At 40.9% G+C, this 8,771-nt stretch overlaps 1 non-coding gene across 1 annotated transcript; it reads right to left on the reverse strand.

Annotated features, from left to right (window-relative positions):
- Window positions 1-6,506: 6,506 nt before the first annotated feature.
- Window positions 6,507-6,613, reverse strand: LOC141634947 (small nucleolar RNA R71). The gene has a single exon (XR_012539661.1). It is a non-coding gene; the product is annotated as a small nucleolar RNA R71 (small nucleolar RNA).
- Window positions 6,614-8,771: the final 2,158 nt, after the last annotated feature.

Genomic DNA, 8,771 nt, shown 5'->3' on the forward strand with positions numbered 1-8,771 from the left:
CATAAATACATATCGTACATATGGCTTAAACTAACGCAAAACGAGAAAAAGACCTAAAAAATGCAAAAACCTGCCAAGAAATGAGCGGGAAGTGACGAAAACGCCAAAAAATGACCGGACGGTAGGGAGGGTTACCCCCTAAAAAAAAACGAAAAAAGAAATGTATAAGTTTGAAATAAAATGTGAAACGGGGAGTGAAATGATTCCCCCAAGAAAGAAAATAAAATGAAATGGGTAAGTGTGCTTATGTGGTGAAAATGTTGATTTTGTCTCGACAAACGTGCCCAAAAAATTAGGAAACATAAAATATGGCAATTTGATGGAATTACCAAAATAATATCCTATAGGAATAGGAAATTATAGGCAAAAGGAATTTGGGAAAGATCCAAAGTGGAAAAATCACAGAAATTCCTTGAGCAAGGGGCGCATCACGAGTTGCGATCCTTCGAAGAGGCGCAACAGGTGCTGCGCCATTTCCCCATGTCTTAGTTCTGACGGAAATTAGGAAACAGCTTTTAGTATAAATATAGACGTCGAGGGAGCTTTTATTCATATAATTCCTCTATCCTTCTTCCGTCTATTATATAAAACCCTCCTATTTACATTGAAAAATTCACAAATCATGGATGCCTTTGAAAACCGTCTCAAAGATTGGACAAATGAATTTACAAACGTTGAGAAGTATGACATGGGTTCTTTCAATTTAGGGCCGATTTTGAGTCTCAAATTGGTGAAGATTGTGAAACCATTCTTGGATGCTTGTCTTGAACATTGGGACCCTAATTTCCACGTGTTTGCCTTCCCTGGAGGTGATATCTGTCCTTTTCCTAAGGAAATTGCTGCAATTGGAGGATGGGATCCAAAAAATATGCCTGCCATACCCTCTAGCTCTCAAGGGTATAAAAGCAAGTTTAGAGATTTGCTTGGACTAAATAAAGCTGAGGTTGACTGTCTTGTGACCTCGAAAGGAGTCCGTATGCTTGACTTTATTGATCGATTTATAAACAGGGAAGACCCTTCTATCTCTTATGTGGCGAGGCGTAGGGCATTCGGGTTTTGCCTACTGCATGGTTATGTCCTTCGTGGGCATGTTGATAAGGAAATGAGAGGAGATCCTCGTTACTTGAGCTTGGTTGAACAGATGGAGCTGTGCAGTAACACGACTTGTCTGTGTCTAGGAGAGATCATTTTGGGGCTGGATAATAAAAAAGCCAACCGCGAGCTTCCTTACTTAGGAAGTCCTATCATTTTGCAGGTAAGAACCCCTTTCTCGTTTTCTTTTTTTTTCGATTTTTTCTTTTTCGATTTTTTTCTTTGTCTTTTTTCTGATATTAATTCCCGTCCTTCTGGTAGGTTTGGCTCATGGAGCGTCTACGATTGATCGAGCCTCCAGTTAATGTGCCAGGATATCATGCTCGGCCGATTGCGATGAGGACCAGGCTCTACATGGTGGACTTCGCTCGGGTTTGCAACTATTGGGAGAACAAGTTGAAGAAGGAAGGTGGTCCTTTGATCAGATGGGTTGTGCCATGGTGGCATCTCAAGTCAGTCACTAGAGTGTCATCCTTAGATCCTACTCGGTCAGTTCGCATTCCTGGCTTAAAATTCATGATATGCATCTTCCTGGAGAGATTGATGAGGCAGGTGGACTTGAGACAGAAAATTCCTAAGCTTGATACCGTTCCTCAGATTGCATTGGCACATACTACCGAGAGTCGTAGAGAGTGGGCTCTCAAGTGGGCTCAGGGAACATGTGGTTCATACATCCTTCTGTTAGTTTATTATGGGTATCAGATTCATACTTGCAATGGAGGAAAGCTACTACTCGTGAGGAGCGCGAGAAATTGAGGAAGCGCGAGCCCGTTAACTACAAGATTCATGAGGGAGCAAAGGAGAACCAGAAGTATTTGACTGAGAGGGAGGAAGAGGCCGGATTACGAGTCGTTCACCCGTCGAAGAAACCAAAGACCTCTCTTTCCGTAGAGATGGTGGTTGATCGAAATGGTAAAGCTAGACCGCGAGAGAGACCTTTGGTGATCAGACCCGAAATAGCACAGGATCGCTCGGCTCGTGGTCGAGACAAGAAGTATGATAAAAATGACAAAGGCAAAGGAAAGATGGAAACATAGCCTAAGTCGTAGTATTATTTATTATTATTATTTTTTGTAATAAGCGGTGGGGTTTTTAGAATCCTAGACTATTCGTTTTTCAGCATTTTTATATTATGTGGCGTACTATTATTATTATTTATAAATAAAAGATTAATTAGTTATGAAACTATTGTGATTTTCTTTTATTACTCTTGTCGAATTTCAGATGCAAATACAAATGTCCGTCTATTTACATTTAAAATAGTGGGTCGTATCCTCTGAAGGATTGCCTACGTATTCATTTAAAAAAATGAAATCAAACCCTTGCACGTAGTTCGAGTAAATGTAAAAGAATAATTATTCTAAGCAAGAGCTTGTAGCAAACTAGAAAATGAGCATAAGCTTTTCTTACTCGTAGAATATAATCCAATTTATTTGATGATATGAGGATGACGAATTGTCAGGATGCAAGAGCAAGGTGACATAAGCTTTTATTTCAGCAGGCCAGGGGCCGTTTTATTTCGTGTCGCATAAGCGGCACGTGGGTGTTACGCGAGGCGCATTTTTGTCCTATGCTAACATAATATCGCTTTAGTTGGTCGAGGTTAGGTGGGTTGGCAAATTCATTCCCATCTAGGTCTGTGATCCTAACCGCACCCCCCAGGAGTATGGACTTGACCAAGAATGGTTCGGCCCAGTTGGTTTTGAACTTTCCTCGTGGGTCGACAGGTAGAAGAGCTCTAACTGATTTGAGGACTAAGTCTCCTTCTTTGATGTTTCTAGGTTTAACCCTTTTGTTGAAGGCTCGTTTGATACGTGCCTGGTATGTTTGCACATTATGTAATGCATGCAATCTTCGTTCATCCAAGAGGATGAGTTCTTCACATCTATCTCTCTTCCAATCGGCTTCTGGAATTTGACTTCGAGCAGGATACGCAAGGATGGGATCTCTAGTTCAACTTATTGTACAACTTCCATGCCGTAAGTTAAGTAGAAAGGAGTAGCCCCAGTGGGCGTCCTAACGGATGTGTGATAACCCCATAAAGCGAAGGGTATCTTACTGGGCCAATCGCGATAATTATCGATCATTTTCTTGAGGATTGTGACAACATTCTTATTGGCTGCCTCCACCGCGCTGTTAGTTTGTGGTTTGTATGGCAAAGAATGGTGGTGTTTAATCTTGTAGTTTTCTAGCAATTTTTCAGTCTCAGCCTGGAAATGTGATCCATTGTCACTGATGATCTCATGTGGGCAGCCATATCGACAGATGATATTGGTTTGTATGAACTTTGCCGCGTTTTTGGCTATGAGACTAGTGTAGGATGCTGATTTGACCCATTTTGTGAAATAGTCGATCGCCACCAAAATGAAACAGTTACCTCCTGTTCTGGCTGGGGTGATCTTCCCGACGATGTCGATTCCCAAAGCAGAAAATGGACAAGGAGATGTCATGGTGTAGAGTAGTAAAGGAGGGACATATTGCACATTCCCGAAGATTTGGCAGTTATGACAATGTCTGACATACTTGATGCAATTGGATTCCATTGTGGTCCAATAATACCCCAGACGTGCGATTTTCTTTGCCATCATTGGTCCACTCATGTGAGGGCCATATTCTCCATCATGAACTTCTTCCATCACTTTCTGCGCCTGTGAATGATCAAGGCAACATAAAACTACACCCAGAGGTGTTCTTTTATACAACTCTCCTTGCATGAGGAGATATTAAGAGGCGAGTAGGCGTATAGCACGTTGTCCCCTCTTATCCATGTCTGGTGGATATGTACCCTTGAGCTTGAAGTTTAGAATGGCCTGAAACCAAGGCTCCCCTGGGTTTTCCTCTTCATCTGTAATTTGGTGCACATATGCTGGGTTTGACCATCGTTCGATGCATAAAGGCATTTCTACCACATCGTCTGGCATGTTAATCAATGATGCAAGTTTTGCAAGAGCGTTTGCAAACTGATTTTCTTCTCGAGGTAGATGTAGTGATGTGACCATAATTGGCGCATATTTAGCCCCCGAATTATCCTTGTTCCCATGCTTTTTAGTGCCTATTTGGGTTCTTTCTTATCTTTGGTTCTTTGTTTTGCATATTCTTTGAGATTTTGATCCCTTGGTAGGAAAGGAGTAAGAATCTTGCATTTTCATGGCAAAACGAGACTAAATTGATCGAATTCAATGACCAAGCATCAAGGAGAGACAAGATTAGAAGGCCTTTGTACATATTATAGTAGAAGAGCAAAGTTTAGAAAGGATCCTTGAGTCCCCAAGGAAATCCCCAAGGAATTTGTGAAGAAAAGGGAAGAAAAGAAGAAGATTTGTTGCTGACTGACAATCCGAGCGGATTCTCACCAATCCGTCCGTCCCGCAGCAGCACAATCCGAGCGGCTTTGCCTTAATCCGCTCGGATTCCCCCTCCACAATCCGACCGGATTCCCCTGAATCCGCTCGGATTCCAACGCCAGAATCCGCCCGTCCCGACCCTATTCCGCCCGGATTCCAGCACAGCACGGATTGTCTTCTCCAAGCTACGAAGAAAGAAGCCCTTCTCTCGGAAAATACCGGCTCCTCCTTGCTCAATCTAAAAAGTGTAATTACTAGGTTAGCCCTTAGTTAGCCCTAATGCATCCTCCCTAATTTCCACTATAAATACCCCATTAGTCTAATTAGAGGAGCATGTTCTTCTTATCAATAATTAGTATAGTTAATATCAATCAAATCTCTCTTTAATATTGTAATCAAGTTTTAATCCAAGTTTTAGTTCTTTAATCTCTCTTTTGTTCATCCTTTATTTTGGGTAATTGAAGATTATTTGGGTTATTATTGGGAGATTGACAACCTCTCAATCATTCAAGTACTTCTTTTATCTTTGCTTTATTATTGGAATCATTAGTAGGTATAATCTCTTAATCCCTTTTTAATTATTGTTAATTACTTTCATTTATTCATCATGTTTCATATTGTTGGTATGATTGACAACCTTGCTAGCATGATCAACATGATAATGAGTGAGTAGTCTCTTAGCTAGGGTTAATGGGTGATTAGGGGAAACCAACATGGGGAATGATTCATGCTTAAATTAATATGCTTTCATGTTTTATTTGCTTGCTTGTTTTGATCTCAACTCATGCACATGTTATATTTGATGAAATGCTAAGCCTATGAATCCTTGCATTTACTATCATCTTCTATCTTTTCAATGAGACTTGTAAGACATAACCCAACTCGAGTCTCATTAGACCATGCACGTTGTTGAGTAGGGAAGATTAAGTCGACTTGTAGGTGTTGTACAATCTAATCGATTCGGCTTCGGGAACCAAACTTTCCTAGGATTGTAAGATATAACCCAACTCAATCCATCACAACAATAATTGCTTGCTTATAATTTGAGAACATGTTTGTATGATCATATCCCATGATCCCCCTATGATCCCATGACACCCTATTGCCTTTAATCAATTGTTTACACCCCTTTAATTCATCTTGCTTGTTTATTTTCATTGCTATTTTAGTTTAGTGACCTTCTACATCAACCCAATTTGTGACACCCCTTAGACACCACTAGTTGCAATAGAAATCTCATTTCAACTCCCGTCCCTTGGGATCCGACCTTTACTTGCCTCTTTACTAATTGTAGAGTTGTTTGTGAAGCTATAAATTGTGTTTTGATTCGACAGTGACCCAACGACCACATCTTAATTTGTGAACACTTAGCGGGATCGCATAAAAAATGGCGATTCGTTGCGGGGACGGTGTTTGTTTGATTTAGATTTCTTTTTATTGTTATTAGTTGTGTCTTTCTTCGCCTTGAGGAAGTAAAACTCCTCAAGGTTTGTTCTAATTGTTTTCGAGTTGTTTGATATTTTGCATGTCTAGAAGGTTACAAGGTGATTTGTTACCTTTTGACCGTGAAATCGAAAGAACTTTGACGAACAATAGGAGACTTGTTAGGAGGAATTTAAGAGGTATTAGTGAAGTTGTTCAACCCACTAGTGAGTTTGTCAATCCTTTCGCAATAGAAGGAGAAGAAAACCCATTACACAATACCCCACAAAATCCACCTACAATGCCTAAATTCTCGTCACACTCCGTACCCACCGAGGAGAATCTACCAAATGGTACACCTACACCGCAACATCTAACCGGAAATTTTATTGCCAAGTCCGCCTTCATCCAATTAGTTGAGAGGAGCCAATTTGGGGGGATGCCTAGTGAGGACCCTCATTCTCATATGGAAACCTTTTGCGACTATTGTGATGCTATCTCTCAAACGGGCGTGACTCAAGACCAAATTAGATGGGTCTTATTTCCTTTTTCCTTAATCGGCACCGCGAACCAATGGTTGAAGGGCCTTGATAAGGCCACCCTTTGAATAGATTCTTGGAAGAAGTTGGCTCTAGCTTTCTACAAAAAATGCTAAGAGCTCAAATTACGGGTTTTAAGCAAAGGGATGAAGAGTCTTTGTATGAAGCTTGGGAGCGGTTCAAGGGAATTTGTCGCTCATGTCCTAACCATGGACTTAGCGAATGGTTTTTGGTACAACAATTTTGGAATGGTTTATATGAAGATTCTAGGAACATTCTCAATATGGGATCAAATGGAATGTTCACCGAAGTTGATGACAATCAAACATGGAACAAGATTGAGGAAATGGCGGTCCATAACTCACAATATAGTAGACCTCGCAAGGCTACTAGAGGAGGAAAGCATGAAGTGGACTCTGTTACTCAATTAGGTGCTCAACTTAGTGCTCACATTGACACAATCAACTTGAAGTTTGAACAAGCTATGGCTAGACTTGAGGAAAACTCAAAATCATCAAAGCATCATGTTAATGCCATGACGGCATCCTCATCAATCCCAAGTGGAATATGTGAGAATTGTGGAACTTTGGGACATGACCAAGGTGAATGTAGGGGAACAAATGAACAAGTGAATGCTTTCCAAGCATACAAGAGTGGTACCCCTTATTCCAACTTTTACAATGAAAACACCAAATTCCATCCAAATCTCTCATACAAAAGCCAAAATGTTCAAAACCCTCAAACAACATACACTCTACCACCCATGAGAAACCAAAATCAAAGACCCTTTTACAATCAAAACCAAGGTTACCAAAATCAAAATCCATACAATCACCAAAATGACCAAGGTTTTAATGTCCAAAAAGCGGTCCTCCAAATGCAAAAGAATCAACAAGAATTTTTCACTCAAATGCAAAAAGATAGCCAAGCAAAGGAAACCACCATCAACAACATTCTAGCTCACACCAAGATGTTGGAAACACAATTGACTAAACTAGCATCTAGCATCTTCAAGCTCACAAAGACAAAAGGGGCAATTACCACCTCAAAGTAATCCCCTTAGACATGAAACGGTTAGTGCCATTCACTTGAGAAGTGGTACAAGGTATGAAGCACCGAAGAAGCAAGTTGAGGATGAAGTTGTGGAAGCTAGTGAAAAGGAAGAAATTGTGCAAAACTCCAAAGATGGAGAATCATCAAAAGAAGAAAGTTCAAAGAAAAATGAAGACAAGGCCAAGGAGAAGGAGCCCATTGTGATTAGACTCCCTTTTCCAAGTCGTCAAGCCAAGCCCAAATTTGATGATCAACTTGGAAAATTCATGGAAATTGTGAAGAATTTGGAAGTCTCAATTCCTTTCACGGAATTATTCAATCACGTGCCGGCCTATGCAAAATACATGAAAGGTATCCTCACAAAGAAGAAGTCGATCCGGAAGCTTGAGACTATCGCCTTCACTAAGGTGAGTAGTGCAATACTTCAAGGGAGTTCACCTCCAAAGTTAAAGGATCCGGGAAGCTTCTCAATACCGTGTACCATTGGCGACACAACGATCAACAAAGCCTTATGTGATCTAGGGGCTAGTGTGAGTGTCATGCCGTACTCGGTGAGTAAAATGTTGGGGATGGGAGAGCTTAAATGCACCAATATCACACTCCAAATGGCCGATAGATCGATGAAGACACCGTTAGGGATATGGGAAGATGTCCCCGTGCGAATTGGGAAGTTTTTCATCCCGGTGGACTTTGTCATTGTTGATATGGAGGAGGATTCCAACATTCCAATCATCCTAGGAAGACCTTTCCTACACACCGCCGGTGCGGTGATTGATGTGAAACATGGTGAGCTCACTCTAGAAGTGGGAGATGAAAGCATAACTTTTAATCTTGACAAGACTATGAGAGCTCCTCGTTTGCATGAACCATGTTTCATTATTGATCATTATAGCCGAAAGGATGAAAGGAAGAAATCGGAACTCCAATGGAAGAAGAAAATTGAAGATGCTCCATTCAAAGGGCAACTGAATTGTGACAAGGAGAGCTTGCAAAGCTCATCAAAACCAACCAAGGAAGAAGAGGATGACCTCATTGGCCAAGAGAAGAAATTGGGAGAGTTATCTCCATCTAAGCAAGAGATTTTCAATAATCAACTCAATGAAGTTTGTGGTCTTTGGGACGACGAATTTGAAGGGATTTTTAATCCCTACATTGGTAATGCCATCGATCAAGACCAACAACAAGGGCCACGGTCTATTGAGAACCTCTACCATGATAATGAACAAGCTTTTGATCACTTCTTCAAGGTGTTGAGCAACATCAACAACACCTTGGACATGCCCCCTTGACATCTCATCAAGAATGAGAGTTTGGTGGAGTC

Source organism: Silene latifolia, chromosome Y (assembly GCF_048544455.1).
Source record: "Silene latifolia isolate original U9 population chromosome Y, ASM4854445v1, whole genome shotgun sequence".
In the NCBI taxonomy this organism is placed as follows: Eukaryota; Viridiplantae; Streptophyta; class Magnoliopsida; order Caryophyllales; family Caryophyllaceae; genus Silene; species Silene latifolia.